Source organism: Lepeophtheirus salmonis, chromosome 11 (assembly GCF_016086655.4).
Source record: "Lepeophtheirus salmonis chromosome 11, UVic_Lsal_1.4, whole genome shotgun sequence".
NCBI lineage: Eukaryota > Metazoa > Arthropoda > Copepoda > Siphonostomatoida > Caligidae > Lepeophtheirus > Lepeophtheirus salmonis.
Window position 1 is genome coordinate 1,457,640 of NC_052141.2, and position 17,966 is coordinate 1,475,605.

Here is a 17,966-nt window from a genome sequence, read left to right on the forward strand (position 1 = left end):
TTCTAAACTATAGACACTAACTTCTAGGGTACTTTCACTTATCTTACAAATATGTATACAAAATATGTCTATAATTTGTTGAACTGTATATATTTATAAAGTAAAAAATAAATTAGGATTTTCTCCTTTGCTTGATTTTGGTTCTAGATTGTTTTTATGTTGACAAAACACATATGCAAATTAATGATTTAAATAAAATAATGATAAACTAGGGAATTTTATCAGAAAGGGGCAATATGGGGTCCGATATAAGTGTATTAAATCAAATAAAAGTTGTAAGCCATAGCTTTCCTTGCAGGGTATCTTAATTCATCGCATTAATTTGAATAATAAGCCCATAATTGACTCAAAGAAATATGTATGTATAAAGTAAAAAATATAGTATGATTGTCTCCTCAGCTTGATTTTTGTTTAATATTGTTTTTATGTTTATGCTACACATATGTCTTTTTTCCCTCCATTTCTTTCTCTTCAAATATTTGATCGATATGTTTTTACAAATTTATCAAATATTTTTGATAATATATCACTTTTATTAACGTATCAAAAAATAATGAATATATACATCGTTATTTTTAAAAACTATTTATCTCTTCCTTTCTATATATGTAGGTATGTAATATGTTTCAATACCTATATTTGATGCATATTAAATGATAAATAAAAGAACATTGACTATGAATGTAAATTCATACATATACACGGTGCACCTCAGAAATTAAACTTTGACACACTGTGATTAATCGTTTAATAATAATTATAAAATATCAAATTAATATAATCGGTGAAGTGAACAGCTCTGAGTGTTTTAATACTTTTTTTTATAATAAAATACAAATAGTATGGGTTATCTTATTTAGATGGTTCCAAACGGTTTTCTGACTAATCTTCAGTTCCGGTGCATTGCAAAAAGTTTACACTTGCCGGCCCAACTCGACCATATCCATTACTTTATCAACATTTGCAACATTCACATTACCAAAACGGAATTTTTGGAACTACTGCTTTGCAATTGCATTCGATAAGGTATTGGGTCTATTTAAAGCACAATTTTTGAGCCACCTACTTTACCTTTTTACATTGGTCGTAGTGATACTGAAGAATTCATCAAATTTTATCTTTTTACTTCCATTTTGGAACGCTGTAACACTCAACTGGCTTCACCAAACACACGAAACTGTAAATACAATTTTTAAATAGTATGGTTAACCTTTAACCATACTTTAACCATCTTTTTAAATTTAATGTATTAATTGTGAATTATAGCTCACTTAAGACATCTAGTAAAAACGCTCAGAAATTTTTACAAAGCCTTATATGGTGTAGTAAAATGATTATTTTAAACGAATTATATATTTTCCATAAATATTAATCTCCTTAACAATCAAAACAGTGCTTTTATGACGATCAGACTCTATAATTTTCATTATTATATCCACATCTTTTGGCAATTGGTCTTCCAAAGTGGCCTGTATCATTGTCATCTAACTGACCGGAACGGACTTCAAAAACCCCCATAAACAATATCATATTTTCAGCCGTTGGGCTAACGTTTTCGCTTTTATAAAAGAATAAATGCAAAATATTGCATATGTTCTCTTTGTTCGTGTCCATGCTTAAGGAATGCTAAAACAAAAATTATTCAAACATTCTTAAAACTGTCTATTAAGTTTCTTCAGAACAAAATTTTATCTTTCTATCTAACGCCTTCTGGCGTTATCCAATTGTACTTATACAGCCTGTGATATATATTACTATCGGTTAGAAAAATATTGGTTTTCTTTTTTTTAAAACCTAATATAATATCTTTCAAATTGTTGGTTGTAGTAATGTGTATCTCGCGTTGTATAAGTGTGATTGGTTTATGCTGGATAAAGTTAGAAAGATAAGATTTTTATACTAAAGTAACTTTAAAAACATTGTTGTAATTCTTTGACTGAGTAATGTTTGAGCGGGTGTTAGCAAGGGGCACAAGTATATTTACTTTTTCCCTCAAACGAGGCGAAAGTGCAAGACAGGGGCCTGAAAATATGAACAATGATTATGGTCCTGATACTGTAATAGCCAATCACGTGCAATTTTGGTTGTGTCAATTCCGTTCCTGTAATTTTAATGTCAAAGAAGCACCACGCTCTGGAAGGCCAATTGTCGAAAATGTAAATACAATAATGGAAATCGTCGAGTCCCACCATCCTTTAAGCACCACTTTGATTGCCAAGGAGATAAATATTTAGGAAATAATAAATTTATTTAATTAATAGATTTCTTATGGATTTTGTTTTAGTAGACCATATTTTAGTTATATACATGAATAGTTAATAGTTTAATGTTCAGCATTCTGCTGCCACACATTTATCTTTAAACGTAACCAGAAGCTATGCAAGTCTTGTACTGTTTCTTCTGGATCAATTAATGGAATTTTTTTGGGGGAAAAAAATCGAATTTCTTTGCTTTAACATTTGGATAACAATTCATAAAAACCTTCTTCTCAACAACACTCCAAAAAAAGACACCAGAGAATTTAATTTTGTTGATGATGGATGCAATTTCTTTTTATTCTGTAACCTGTTTTTATTTTCTAAAAATCTTTCAACAGTATCATTACATGGCATTGAAGGTGTGTCAGAGATATTGTTGCCATACAAAATTCCCGTCGTGATAGGTCTTCTGACAGCGAATTATTTTCTCATGGACTCCAAGTTCTTGGCCTGTTGCCTCCATGGTACTATTGGATTCAAGTTCATCCATTCGGCCATAATTTTTTTACTATTTTTCTTTGTACAGGCACGATTTTCCCCCAGAACACGGTTCACCATACCATCCTCCCATTTTCCTATCCTTAAGTTTTTTAGGATTAAAAAAATTGTAATTTCCAAGACGATAACAACCTCCTTTATCTTCTATAAATATACAAATGCTCTGAGTAAACCAAGGACTGATTGTCTTTGATGTTGTTTCTTTGGCAGTGATGAAAATTGTGTTTATTTTTAGCTAGGCTGCTTTGATAAAATCGGTAATCTGACGAATGAATTTTCTTTTCCTCAGCTGCTGTGATTATTATTTAACTCTTGTGCAGTGAACGTATTTTTGTACTATATTTAACTATTTTAAAAACCGGTTTGAACATTTTTTTTGCGTACAATAAAGGACGGAACATTTGTTGCAAAGTTAAAATTTTAAGACCTTGTTTAGCTCAGAGAAGACTTGAGAATCCTTTTTATTTCCTTCTACCCCTCCTCTCTTGTCACAGTTAATGGTGGTTGATCTAATGAAACGTCATGACATCTAAGCCGTTCTCCTCCAAAATATTTTTCAAATTGTCAGGACTTTCTTTGATTTTCGGATTTTTTTAACATATCTCCAAAATACACACAATTTTCATCACTATGCATCGGCATCTTTACAAATAATGACGCGAGTTATACCTTTATTGAAAGCTCTAGAAAAGACACTTCGATTGGTACCAACTTTTTGTTTTTTATGTATGCCTAAAAGATAATCCAAATTTAAATGTAAAATTGCATTTATGAGCCGCACCCTGTATACATCAATATATGGACATTTTTTTAATATTTGAAATATGTATATTTAAAAACATTGTTTTAAAAATAACTATTAAATTATATGAGTATAAACATTCACGATTTTTTACAAAGAGCGTACTTCAATTTGCATTTAATTAAATATATATATATGCATTTAGGTATATACATACATTAGGGTGAAGTTATGTCCCAAATTTGTCTCAAGAACCTGAACATTATATGAGTAATTTGTATGGTGCTAATAAACATATGTCTACATTCTTTAAATATTAATATTCACTTTGACCACGAAGCAGTGAAAATTTGAAACTAAAAACTAAACTAAACTAAAAACTGTTACACTTTGAAATGTAATTATCAAAATCCCCTTATAAAAATTAGTAAACCACTTACTAATTCAATCATTTATCGAGGTTGAGTGATTGAAATGAATTCATATGTCGATAGATTAAAGCATGAACAAATAAGTTACGCAAAAAAAAAAAAAAACCTGGGCTCCTTTTCTTACATACAAGTCGAGAAAAAGATATGTGAAAGTGATAGACAAAGTTCCATTTGCGCACTCCAAGCAGTTTGGCGTCTCTTAGACCGCCATCTACACCGTCAGCCAATTCCGAAACGTTGGAGAGGAAGAAGGGATATGTCAAAAAAGCCAAACTTGACCAAGAGGAGTTAAAGATAACAGGCCAGGCTAATCCCCCAAGTCCTCACGGGTCCTCATGACACCAGACTGTCCAGAGAAATATAAAAAAAGTGGGTATAAAAAACCTTGTGATGGTGGATTGGCAATTTTTAAAGCTAGAAATGAAAGAAACCTAACTGTTCTGTTTGAAATACACTTTTGAATGAGTATTTTGAACTCATGGTGACACTTTTGGCCCCCTACCTTCCTGATGTCATCGACATGCATCCAAAAAGTGTAGTTGAGTGGAATGCCTGCCATGTCCGTCATCCAAACCCCGAGGCCCTCAAAGCCATTGTCCGCCACCACTGGGACGCCATGACTGAGGACTACATCCCCAGCAGGTGTTATGTCTTCTGCTGCCTCCTGGAAGTCATCATCGCTAAGTTAGGGGCGGCTATATTAATGATTAACAGAGCTCAGACACACATCTATTGATAGTAGTAATTTTGTTTGATTTTTTTCTTCAAAAATATCAGCATAAAAATGATAAAATCATAATGAAGGAACATGCTTATTCTTATTCCTATGGTCCTCATGACATAGTAGATCAATTATGAAGTTCTTAGAACTTAATAATTTAGTTTCTTTCACCATCAAACTAAAACGCACGTATTTGCTCACGTCATACAATATATATGAGCTCCTATAAATTCTGATATCTAGCTGTTTTAATTGACAATCGCAACAGGCTCTTTGCATTTCCCAAAGCTGTTATCACTAGTGCGTGTGCTCATGAAAGACGGAGAGAAACCATTTTTGTTCAAGATCTATTAGCGCAAGTGCATGTTGTACCCAGTGTACAATTGAATATCGACATCGGAGTTATTCCTAACTTATTATGTACGACTGATCAAATAAAGTATATAACTGTTCAGACGGCTCTCCGTCCCAAACATTCATCAAATTATCAAAAATACCACGTTAAGTTTACGGTTCTTTTATTTTTATATAATAAACACTGTTTAGATTGCCAACAACAAAAAATTCACACTACAAAAATGGTTAGGATTTACAGCCTTTCTTTATTTTATTTATTGAATAAAGCATTAGTTCGGAAGTTATGAGAGGCCCTCCTATATATGAAGTGTTTATGTCCTTCATCCCACCGACACTTTAAGCTAATTTAATTAAACGTCATGAAAGCTAAACCGTTCTACTACAAAAAATTCTTCAAATGATCATGACTACCAAATCATTTAAGTTTTTCTTTATTTTTTGACATACTGGTAGGTCATATTTTAGGGATAATAGTAAATATTTGGTCGTGCTGTTAATATCTACTCTTAGTTTATATATCACTTTTTTATTTCTGTTCTTTTTATTGTTTAGATGGAGTTTCATTGATTAAATATAGGTAAACGTTTTAGTATTGCAATTACTCTATCTGTCCTAGAATTTGTCTCTGAATTCAGATTGATATTCTTTTTTGAAGTCTATTATAATTTTTATTTTGTTCTGGAAGAGAGTGCATCAAAGTATAAAGTAATCACGATTGAATGAAAGGCAAAAGTAAGACTGAGGATTTGTTGTGGAGTTATAAGTCTAATATCTTGTTGGACTCAAAGTAGAATTGAGGATAGACATATCAGAGAAATACCAGCAAATACATATGTGGGGTTTGTGTTTATTTATTTAATCTGATAGCTGATTGTAACATAAAGGCATGAAAGCTAAGCTACTCTCCTTCCATAGATATTTTAAATTGACTCTGATAATAATTTATAAAGACAAATTTGTGTATATATCTTTTCTCTCAAGACTACTTACAGTTGATCTAATACAATTTTATGACAGTAAAGCTGTTTTCTCCTCAAACAATCTTCATATAGTCAGGATTACTACGTTCATTTTGGTTTATTTTTGTTTATATAATACTAGGCCATAATTTGGGCATCATTTCTAATAGGCAGTGGTAGTAATTACATATCCCCTGAATTTATCTTAATGTTGCTTTAATTTGTCAGATGGAGTTTCACTGGTTAAGTATAAATAAACATTATAGTATTACAATTGCTCTAATGGTTATAGGAATTGTTTTTTAATTCAATTCACATAATGTATAGAGTTGTTTAAAATATAACATTAACATGTGTGATATTATTTTAATTGATAATCTAAATGTCGTATTTTTTTAATCCAAGGCTGGTATCATTAATCTTTCATTCTTGAAGAGAGAACCTCTAAATATAAAGTAACAACGAGTGCGTGCGATCATGAATAATAGAGAGTAACGTTGATGAATTGTTGTGTAACATAAATGTGAGTCCTTGTTGTTGGATTAGGCGTATAATTGAGGATCGATATAAGTGTAATTTCAGCCTCTATGGTGTTAGATTTTTGTTTATTTCAAAGCTACCAATAGATGACCTAATAAAATGTTATCATAGCTGAACTGCTCTTCACATCAACATTTTTGAATTTGGTTATTTGTCAAAAAAATTTAACAAATGTTTGCAATTAGCCTCACCCTAACCTATATATAATGCACAGACACGTCAGTAAGCTTGACTTTTGCACTAATAAATTGTAATTAAATCCATTTTTTTAAATAAAAAAATCATATAAAAAAAAATTTTTTTAAATAAACTATTGGTTTGAAACTTTATCTTTATTTACATTTTGTTATAGAGTGAATTGATAAGGAGAGTTTGTCACAAGGTAGCCTCGTTACCTCTACAAACAAAGTTAAATGTAGGAAATGTTTTAACCTCAGTTCCTTTATAAGCAGGATTAATGTAAATCATGAGTATTTCGGTAATGTTCAAGAAGAAGAACCCAAAAATGGTAACATGGGACAATAAAAAAAATGTTTTGTATGAGAGTAGCTTAGTTGGCAGGACGTTTCATTAGGTAAGCTACAATCATCAGTGGAAGGGAAAAAAGTAAGAGAAGGAAATAAAAACAAAGATTGTCAAAAATTACTCCGATGTCTATCCCCAATTCTAATTTGAGTACAACAAGTCAAACTCTGCCCTACAAATCCTCAAAGTTACTCTACGTCCGTTATGAGTAGAAACGAATGTTCAATCAGGTTTTGAATATAATTGTACTAGGAAAGGAATTATATGAATTAAATAACAATGAAAAAAGCTCAGGAAAATAAAGTTTATTCTTCAATAATTACATATATTTAAATTGATATATACAATATACATATCTATTTTCGTGACCAGAAGTTAGGCCGTGTGCTGTTATACTTGGGAGGTTCTGCCCTCGGAAGTTTCGCCCTAATATATATATATTATAGCATATATAATTTAAAGTCTTCCTTTACTCCAACTCGAAGTCCTTCCTAATCAATTATGAAATTATGGCATTTGAGTAATTAATATGGAAATATTTTTGTTTATTATTATAATGAATTCGAACCGTTTGATATGTTCTATTTTAAAATATATTAAAATTGAATTAAATGCACTCATTTTACAATACTAAATGCAAAAATGCATTACAAATGATTTCAATTGGGGGGAGACTAATTTTAAATTACAAGTAGAAGATACATTTATGCCATAATATTTGTGTGAGGGCGCAGGGTGAAACTTCTGCAAAGTGAAACTTTCCAGGGCAAATTTTCCCTGGGAGTCGCATCCTAGAACCACCTCTTTTATTATGGATTTGTATATCAATTTACAGTCATTTGCAAAAGTTTAGGGTCACCTGGAATCCTTTCTTAATTTTAGCAGAAAAGTAATGTATTACAGAAGTTTCTTTTAATGTCGAATTATTTTCTCAAACTACGTGCACCCTTTTGTCTTGGTACAACAGATCTTTGCAGCAATTATGCGCTCAGACTAGACTTCTTAGTGTAAACTTTTTCGTCCCTTTGAAAATTAGAAAACGTATCTTTTTGGCCCCTTTTTGATGAATATCAATTACAGCTGATGTACAAGCACCACCTTCTCCTGCAAGTGACAATAGACAATAGATTTATAAATACACTCGCTAGACCCAGTGGAACATGAATGTCCCATATTTGTATAATTCAGGATCATACCCGTCAAGAAAACGAATATTATTGAATTTGGTGAAATATCAGAGATGCTCTTAAAGTTTTGCAAATACCTTTACACTAAAGACAGGCGAAAATTCTTATTCTGTTAGAGGAAGATGTCTACTCTCTCACGACTTATTAAATAATGAAGAAAAAATACCACACGTCTCAACCATTTTTCTTCTTTTAATCGGTATACTTAGTTTTTTCTTTACACAGATCCCTTCTTTATGTATGACATAATGAAATATTATTTTCCGCAGGTAGTTTGAAGCATTTCATCAAATCTCTTATTTCCGATCTATATATATATATAATATTTTACCCATATAAGGACTTTTAATATACTATTATACCAATAAAAATAGAAAAACTCTCTCATTTTCCCATAGTTTTTATTTAATGACGTAGTTATGCAAAAATATAAAGTAGAAGATTTGCCTTAAAACTACCTACATTATAAAAAGTAATAGCTGTAGTCTCCGTTGATAAAATAAAAATCACTGTAAATCCATTTCCCCCCAAATATTGCTTCAATTATCTTAATGATTTTCATCTTCTTTTTAACGTATTATATAGAGCTTATCCTCTTTCCCCCCTTCTATAGGCCTATTTAGAAGTATATGAAGAGGATTTAATTATTGAATTTATCTACATAGATATATACAGACTGATGTTGCGTTGATAAAGCAACAACCAAATTATACATTTTCCATCTCTTGTTTTAATGATGTTGAGTAATTTCTGTTGTCACACGATGTTTAACAAGGGAGTTAAAGTTTTTAATAGTTTTGCTATTATAAGTAGAGACTAAAGAGAGTAAATTATACAAGAGTGTAGTCCAAAATATGTCTATGAGTCATAAAGTACAGGTTGGATCTTACCTAGTGGTACACATTTTATATTTTTCAATCTGGAAAGAGACACGGGTGCAAATTTTCTCAAGGACAACAAAATTTGGGAAAAGTTTTACTCTTCTCTAGTGATATTTTTTTCACCTTTGACGTCACTGCGAATAAGCAGAAGAACTCCTACATCACAACCAAACATCCAAATAGTGTCTCAGCTCCAGTGAGACATATCTTCACGACCAAAAATCCAATTTCCAGCACAGGCTAAGTCTGCCATTTCATTTTGGGGGAGACGAAGGAACGACTCAATCCAGATGCTTTCATCGAACATCCGGATAAAAAAGTACTACCTTAGGCCAGAAAAAAGTTCGAGGACAACTTTGTTAGGAAGGATCATCGTGTCATCGCACTGCTAAGACCAGGCCTTCCTGAGAGTTAACTTTCTGGACTTTTAGATCCTCAACATGTGGCTGTCCTCCTCTCCAGACGCAAACCCCTTGGGCTACTTTTTTTTAGATGTGTATAGTGGAGAAGGTATCTGATACTCCTTACAGGAGTATACAGCCTCTAGAGGCTTCTATCAAGAAGAAGTGGACGAAGCTACAGTCTGACTACATAGTCAAGGTGTACAAGGGATTTCGGCCTTGCATTGAAGACATTATTAGAGCTTAGGGCTCACATATGGGACATAAGTTTTGCCGAGCCCAATTTTCAGATGATATTGAAAAATAAATAGGCACACTCAGCCTTTTGTTTAAATTTTACTTATGAAAAAAGAAAAATAATACAATGTGTAAGATAAACCCTGTATATATATTTGACCAGAGTTTCCCAAACTTTGTAAGACTGTTGCCCCCATGCCTTCAATATAAACTTATAGGGACCCCACTCCACCCCCTAAACAAATTTACGTTTTTCTTCTATAATTAAAACAACAAATGAATGTGTTCAACACAAAATATATATAAGTAACCATAGTCTTTATTACAATTCCTACCAATTGGATAGGTTTACCTACGTACATTGAGTTCAAGAGAATATTTCCCCCCGAGGTTGTTGTCCATTGAGCTACGTTGTTTTATTTATATATTTTATTCTATTATTTTACAGAATTATATCAATAAAGGGATCCATTTTATCGTCATTAAGGACCGACTAGTGGGAATGAGATTGACCGGCAAAACATTATCTAGCAAGAAAGTAAAAATTTGTGAATAACTCTAAAAAACCCTTTTCGGAAGTATAAGGTTCTTACCCCCTTTTTTTTTTTTTTGTTGACCTAAAGGCATACGAAATGTCATTTATCTTTTCATAATATTTTGATACAATTTAATTCAAATACTCTGTTAATTTCTTGTTATTATTTTTTTTAAATATGACCCACAAGTTAGATTATTCTCGTATTTCTTAGACCAAGAATTTACAGAAAATAAAATTCTTAATTTCACATATATACAGACATAATTTACTTTATTATACAACAATAGAAATAACATTTTATTCGAATTGGCCACCTTCAGCCGCCAACACACGCTCGATTCTCTACCTGAATCCGGCACAGGCGTTTCTGAAGTAAGGAGGATCCCCTTATTATTTTCACGCACGATAATGACATTCAATGCCTTTGCGAAGGGGTGGCCTTGGCACAGTTCTTGCCTTCTAACTCCTACATACGTAGAAGTCCGATGAATTCATGTTGGGGTAGATTGAATGTGAGGTCTTAACGTCCCAGAAAGCTGTAACATTGCTCTTAAACAATTTTGGGGCCGTGCACTGTACAGAGTACTGTAGGAACACGTAGAGAGTAAATTTAATACTATTTTATAGAAGTAAATAATAATCTTTTAATTTTTTTATCACTTTAAAAACAATGATACCTTCGGCAATTTTAGTGTTAAAAATTAATATTCTTCTTTTGTTAAGCTGCATTTTTTAAACATGATCCGGAGGTTGTTTATTTTGATTCGTTTGTGCAAATAAAAGCTCTGATTTATAATTTATTTATTTAATCATTCTACACAGTCATATGCCTATAGCTAATATATTCATTTAGCTTTTGGCGCAATGACACTATGCAGCAAAAATAAAAGCTATATTTAATCCTTATCTATTAAACAAAAGAATCAAAAAGAGGATGAAGTTGCAAGTTTTGAATTATGTATCTCATTGACATATTGATAAAAACAAAAGCAAAGCACAAATAAATACTCAACTATTGGTGTTAAAATGAAAAGCTCAATGGTGGAATTAAACATTCGAATAGAGTTAAACCTGTATTAAGCTGTCAGGTAAAGGAAGCTGAAAGAGTTATGCCTTAGTACAGGTGACTTCTTAAACCAGGTTTAGTATTTTGGAATAATTCCAAAGTTGAAAGTAGTGGATGAACCCTTGTGATGTCAGAGTGTTGAATACAATTTCAATTATCTTTGAACTATATTTATTTCAGTTCTCCTTTTAGAGACTATTAGAAAACTATTTAACAAAATGATTCACACTTCATTCAATTACCAGGCTCTGCAAATACTGAGAAATGGTATCCTTTTCCATTTGATGGGAGTTACAGAAAAAAGAGGTATCTTAAAAATTTTGTTGTTTGGATTATTGACAAGAAAATTTAATACTGCAGAAAAAGCCAAAGCAGTAGAATATGCTATTGTCAATTGTAAGGCTCTTATCTCAAAGAAAATGACAAAGTTAAAATCCATAAAAGGGGGGGGGACTTAAGTGAGATTCTCATTGCTGCAGCTGCTTTTTATATTGTTGTTACGATACAAATTCAGGATGATAACATCTCAAGTTGGAAGTTTGGGGAGGATATTATTAAATTTTAACCATCAATCTGTGCAAGATACTTGATGATCTTGTATAAGATTATTTGAATTAGCAAAGTTGGAACTTTATAAATCTTTATTCGTTATTCCAGTTATTTTTTTCATAATTTTATTGTTGCTTTTCTAATTTTATAAACTTGTTGTCATCGTTTTAAATACGTTTGTTTGAGTGCATTATAGTATTTTGTTGTTATTTTTCCAGGGAAGTATTTTTTTACATATGTATTGATATCTGTAAGATGCAACTTTTCTGGATAAATTCAGAGAAAAATAAATGAATAGTGTATTCAAGAATTTAAAAAGAGTGAAATAATTATTCGTGGGAAGTAACTGAATAACATTCATTCTCAGATAGAGAAACATAAGTTTGGTGAAAAGATTCACTTATGTACATTAGCTAGTCCCATTTTTGTGTTAATATCCCTCCCTCCCCTGTGCATAAATCTTATCTGCTAGGGATAATAAAATAAAAACATTGGTAAAGTTTTTGAGGGTTCTGAGGTCATTTTGACGTTGTACAAGCTCTTTAAATTTGAAAAAAAAAAAAATGTGATTTTTGCTTAAAAATGGACCATTTAAGGACTTCGTGTACTGTCTTAATTATGAGTAAAAAATTATGCTTGATTCATTCTGAGTATTTATTTTATCAGACCAAAATATTGTACACCTCGTTTGTGATCATAAAAGGGCTTTAAAAACAATCTTGCCAGATATTAATTTTTCAAATATAACTTTTTCATCAATACACAATAGAAAATCAAGTTAAGAAATGACCTTACAAAAAGGACACTCCATTAAACGCACAAAAATATTATTTTGGAAGAAGGTGACCCTTTTATGACCTTTTAAAACATTTTACCTTTAATCACCTTTGACCTTTTGTAACCTTTGACCTAAGTTCATAATATTATGAAGCTATTGCTTTAATTATCAAAAGGGAATTTTTCCTTAATAATTTGAAATGGACTTACAACAAACATTTGATTCAGGTTTGAAAAATATTTTTCGGTTTTTGGGGGGTAGTGATTGCGGGTGATTTTTTACTTTCTCCAAAATAATTTCAAGATAAATGGTCATTAGGATAATTTGTATTTATATTTTATAAATTAATACTACCTCCCCCCTTCATACTTATACAGTCACAAGTATTTTGCTAAAAGTCGAAATTGTGTTAAATATATTTTTAGTATTTATTTATAATACAAAAATAATGTGATTCGTGCTTTTATTTATTTCAGGAGTCTTAGATGTGATTCATGATTTGCAGTCGCCAATTTCTATCAAACATTATGCAATATATTTATCTCTATCTAAAGTGATGGTTGTTAAATACAAAACATGAATATTATTTTTGATAAAATAGGGAAAACATATATTACATTTTAAACCCATTAAATTATTTAATTCATTTATCATAATATTTTTGACTCATAAATCAAATACTAAGAGATATGAAAATACAATTTTTGACGCATTGATTATCTTCAGCAGTGTCTTAATGCTCGAGAATAAAAAATATAAAACTACGAAATAGGACAGCCCAAAAGGTATTTTGGCCATGCTAAAAAAATAAAATATAATTAACATAGTCACACTGACAATTTTAAGTATATTTTGCGGGAGAGCAGCTTAGCTGTCATTATATTTTATTAGAAAAAGCTGTGAAAAGGGGGGAGGACGAAATCAACTTGGACATTGTCCAGAATTACTTCAATGTTGATCATCAATTCTTTTAAGAGCCCAACAAGGACTTAGAATTATAAAACCGGAACAAATCCTAAATGATACTCTTCATCTTTTATGAGCACTATTAAATCAGGTTTGAAATATAATTGAATATATTATGTAGCAAAGGAAGTTAACTAATCCGGAATTAAATATTAGTGACAACAGCTGAGGAAAAGAAAATTAATTCCTCAGACTACCAATTATAAACATAATTTGAGAGCTGGAAAGAATATTTCTTTTTCAAGACTGTCTAAAAGTCTTTAGTCAGTCACTCCTTCTTTGTTTTGTAGTCAACAGTCAATGTAGGCTAAAAAAATGACTGTTAAAGCAGGGTTATCTATGAACCTATGTAATCATATATGTAACCACTGACCAGGGAATCAAGGGCATACTTCAATCAAGTAACTGTTTGATCAATATAATTGGACACAAGTTAAATGAGAGAGACTGTTTTTATAAGAAAAAAAAGATAGAATAGTTGGGCACATTTTGTTACGTAAAAATCTTTAAAAATATACAGAGTGGGCCCGCCAAACTTCCAAGTAGATTAAATTACAATCTCATACTCGTTATTTTAAATTATTAGGTTTCATTACACAACCAAACAACCGCTGAAAGAAACCAACAACATCAAATATTATAATATATACTATGTTTCTATGTCTAAAAATGTCTGAGCCATAACTCAAAGGCAGCCTGGGTGCCACCCCCTATGCTCCAATGTCAGCGCCAAAAAGGCTGCAGATACCATTACTGCCTACAACACCAAAAAGTCTATCAAACCATCATTAAGCCAAGAATAACCCAAATTTATGCAGGTAAACTATGGTTGACTTCTGGCCTGCCTCAATTTGGCCCTCCTCCATCTTTGACATCAAATCTCCGAAATTTGCATTTCAGGGTATCTTTGAGACGATTGTGTAACGCACCTATCCTCCAAATTGGGATTCATCCTGAGGTGGAATCTTGACAGTGTGGTAAGCCATGGACACAGCCTTCATTGTCTAAAGCTATCAATCCGTCTGCCGGCGTGGAGAGGCTGTTATTGCTTGTGAAGGAGGACAAATGGAATAAAAAATATGGCTAAATATTTTTTTTTAAATATTCCAGGAAAATTGCTTTGGAAAAAAATTACCAGAATGGAAAATAGCTATTGAGAAAATTTGCCGTCATTTACTAATAAAATTAAGAAACTTGGCTCAATACTTTTTTAGTGCTATGGCAGGGCCATTGTATTGAGATTTTGTAGTTAAATAATGGGAAATGTTGCGAATGTCACTTTTCTGAATAGCAATTTAATTCAGGGTAATTTTCCGTACACGATTTAAATACATAACATATTGGTTTTGAGTGGTCTTTTCTTGAAACCATAAAAATTTCGTTCTTCGTAATTTATGCAAGTTTTGGTTTCCCACTCAGTAAGAGAAGAATGAATATAAGTCACCTATGAAGTGTGTTGAGTACCTGATGGTGCTAAACAGATCGGGTAAAAACTGATTTTGCTTCATTTCCACAGATCTGTTTAGCACGGATGAAAAATGTAGATCTAAGTATGTTGCGTGAGACCATGTTTGACTGTAACAACTGTAATGGACATACAAACAATGATTCTCTTATTTAAAACGATTTTATCTACCAAACTAATAGTTCGTTTGCTGGTCAACGAGGGTTCACTGTTTTTTTTTAAATGTAGAACAAGTGAAATTTAATATACTGTTCTTGTATGATTCCTTCTATTTCAAATTTATATATACACATTTTCATATATATTTTAAACGAAAGAGATGAGGTCCCCCCTCCCATAAATTTGAAATATAGTCTACAAAGACATACTCCCCTTAAAAACCCATTTCCATTGTTGTATAATAATATATATGAATGTACCACAATATATATATATATATTAAAGAATATAATCACTAAAAAAACCGTCAAATGTTAAAAATAATATTTTTATCTTTTGAAAAAAAAGACAGATAAAATTATATATGTAGTTTGATACTTTATTATTTGTCAACTAGCAAATCAGCGGATATATAGACTTTCTAGCCATATAACTTGTAATGAACAAGAGAGTAATAAAAATTCCAAGATTTATTTGGAGAAAAGATCTATTTTCTACAGGTTTTTAATATGAAATAAATTCCATACGTAATATAATTATACTTATATATAAAATAACATCTTTTAAAAAAATAAAATATGGAGAGATTTAGTTCTAAAAGTGTGACAATTTTTGCTGTTATTCCAAAGTGCTGACAAAAAGCTACAATTTGATGTTTGTTTTGTTTTTGTGTGATCAAAAATGTCTGAGTAATATGCAAAGCACCATAGGGTGGCTTAAATTTTTTTTTTAATAGATGGTCATGGTGTTAACCTTTTACTTTGAAGTGTGTATGTTATATTATATCAGGTTTATTTAAAAAAAATCAATTATTTTTGATGGATTTTTTTTCTCCATCAAAGGTTATGTCTTTGGCAATCAAATCAGTTCTTACATGACGGTCAGACTCGACGGTTTCCAATATTTTATCCACATTTTCGACAACTGGCCTTTCCGAACATGGCGCATCTTTGACATCAAAATACCGGAAGGCAATCTAGGAAATCAAAGTTCTGCATAATTAGCTGTATCTGGTTCAACAACACCATTTTTTTTCAGGCGCATGGCAGACGTTTGCACCTTGTTCAAAGACAAACTGTTAATAGGGGGATTTTCTCTTTGCTGGTGTTTATCTTTAACAAGAGCTAAAACAAAACTAAGTCAATAAAAATCCCAAAACTGTATAAAATGTTTTTTTTAGAACAAAATGGTTTATTTCTAATGCCATCTGGTGTCAACTGTATCAAACTTATACAACGCAACAAAAATAATACTAAAGACATTTATTGGAAAAGTAATTGATTTATTTTTACCATTATATAGTATGGTAGCTGTTTCTCTCTTTTTGTAACATTTATACATCTGGAATGTTTTGTTAGAGTATTCTAAGTTGAATTTATAACAAATGAATTTGTAAAAATTTCAATAAAATAAAAAAATAATTTAGAAAATGGTTGACCAAATTAAAAAAAAAAAAAACACATCAGCATCCACAAGATGGTGCAGCTTTACCACGTAACATATTACACATTGATTTTCATTATTTTATCCACATTTTTGACAATCTGGCTCCTTCTAACGCGTGGTGCATCATGAACATCAAAATTACAGGAACATAATAGACAAACCAAAGTTGCGAGTGATTGGCTTGTTTTTGATAAACATAGTAGACATTTTCAGCCGCCTGCCTTCAACTTTTGCCTTTTTAAAAAGAAAAACTTTTAACTATGACGGATTTTTTCTTTGGATGTGTCCATATTTGACGCGTTTCGAACAATATCACATAGGTCAAACAGTCACAAAACTGTCACATAAGTTTTTTTAGTACGTAATTCTATCTCTTTAACATCATCTACCGTCAACCAATCGAACTAATACAACGTGAGATACAAATTACTAAATCCATCAATTGGAAAAAATGGATTTTCTTACTGTTATAAGATAACCATCTTTTTCTAAACATTATAGCATTGGAATCCACTAGTATATTAATCTAAATTGAGTTTATTACAAACTAATTTGTATTAATTTCTGTTAAATATAAAAATAAATACTAGTTTTATAAAATGATGAAAGAGAGTACAAGATAAATATTTATAATCCATCAATATCCTCAAGGTGGCGTGGATGTACTAAGTTATCGTAATAAACAAATACTTATTCAAACTACTAATACAAAATAATTAACGACTATAGTAAGCTATTGAGCCACACTATGTAAACACCACTCATTCAACATTGATAAATTAACTAAAGAACTTATGTCAAAAATTGCATAATGGAAAAACCTCTATTTAAAAAAGTCTAAACATATTCGTTGTATTCAAATGAAATGAGCGATCGGTAGAGGACAAAACTTCCCCTAAAACCATTTTTTCTAATAGTTAACATTTATTTTTTCAATAAATTATCACTGAAAAAATTGCAAAATTGAATATTTTTTATCTTTTGTCCAAACTTGGCCTTTGCCAATATCAAAAGTGTCATTATTATACCTGCAAAATGACACTAATTTGAGTTATTTATCTCAATTTTTCCAAAATTATGGTTGATCATGTGCTTTTAACGTTTTATGTGACATTCACCTCTTAAAGTTTGATGATCTATTAATGTTAACATACATGGTGTAACAACGACATCCGTCATTTCAGATTTACAGATTTCTCTGGCATATATGATAATGAAATTGTCAGGATTTTTTGGTGGTGAAAAAAATATAAACGTTTCAT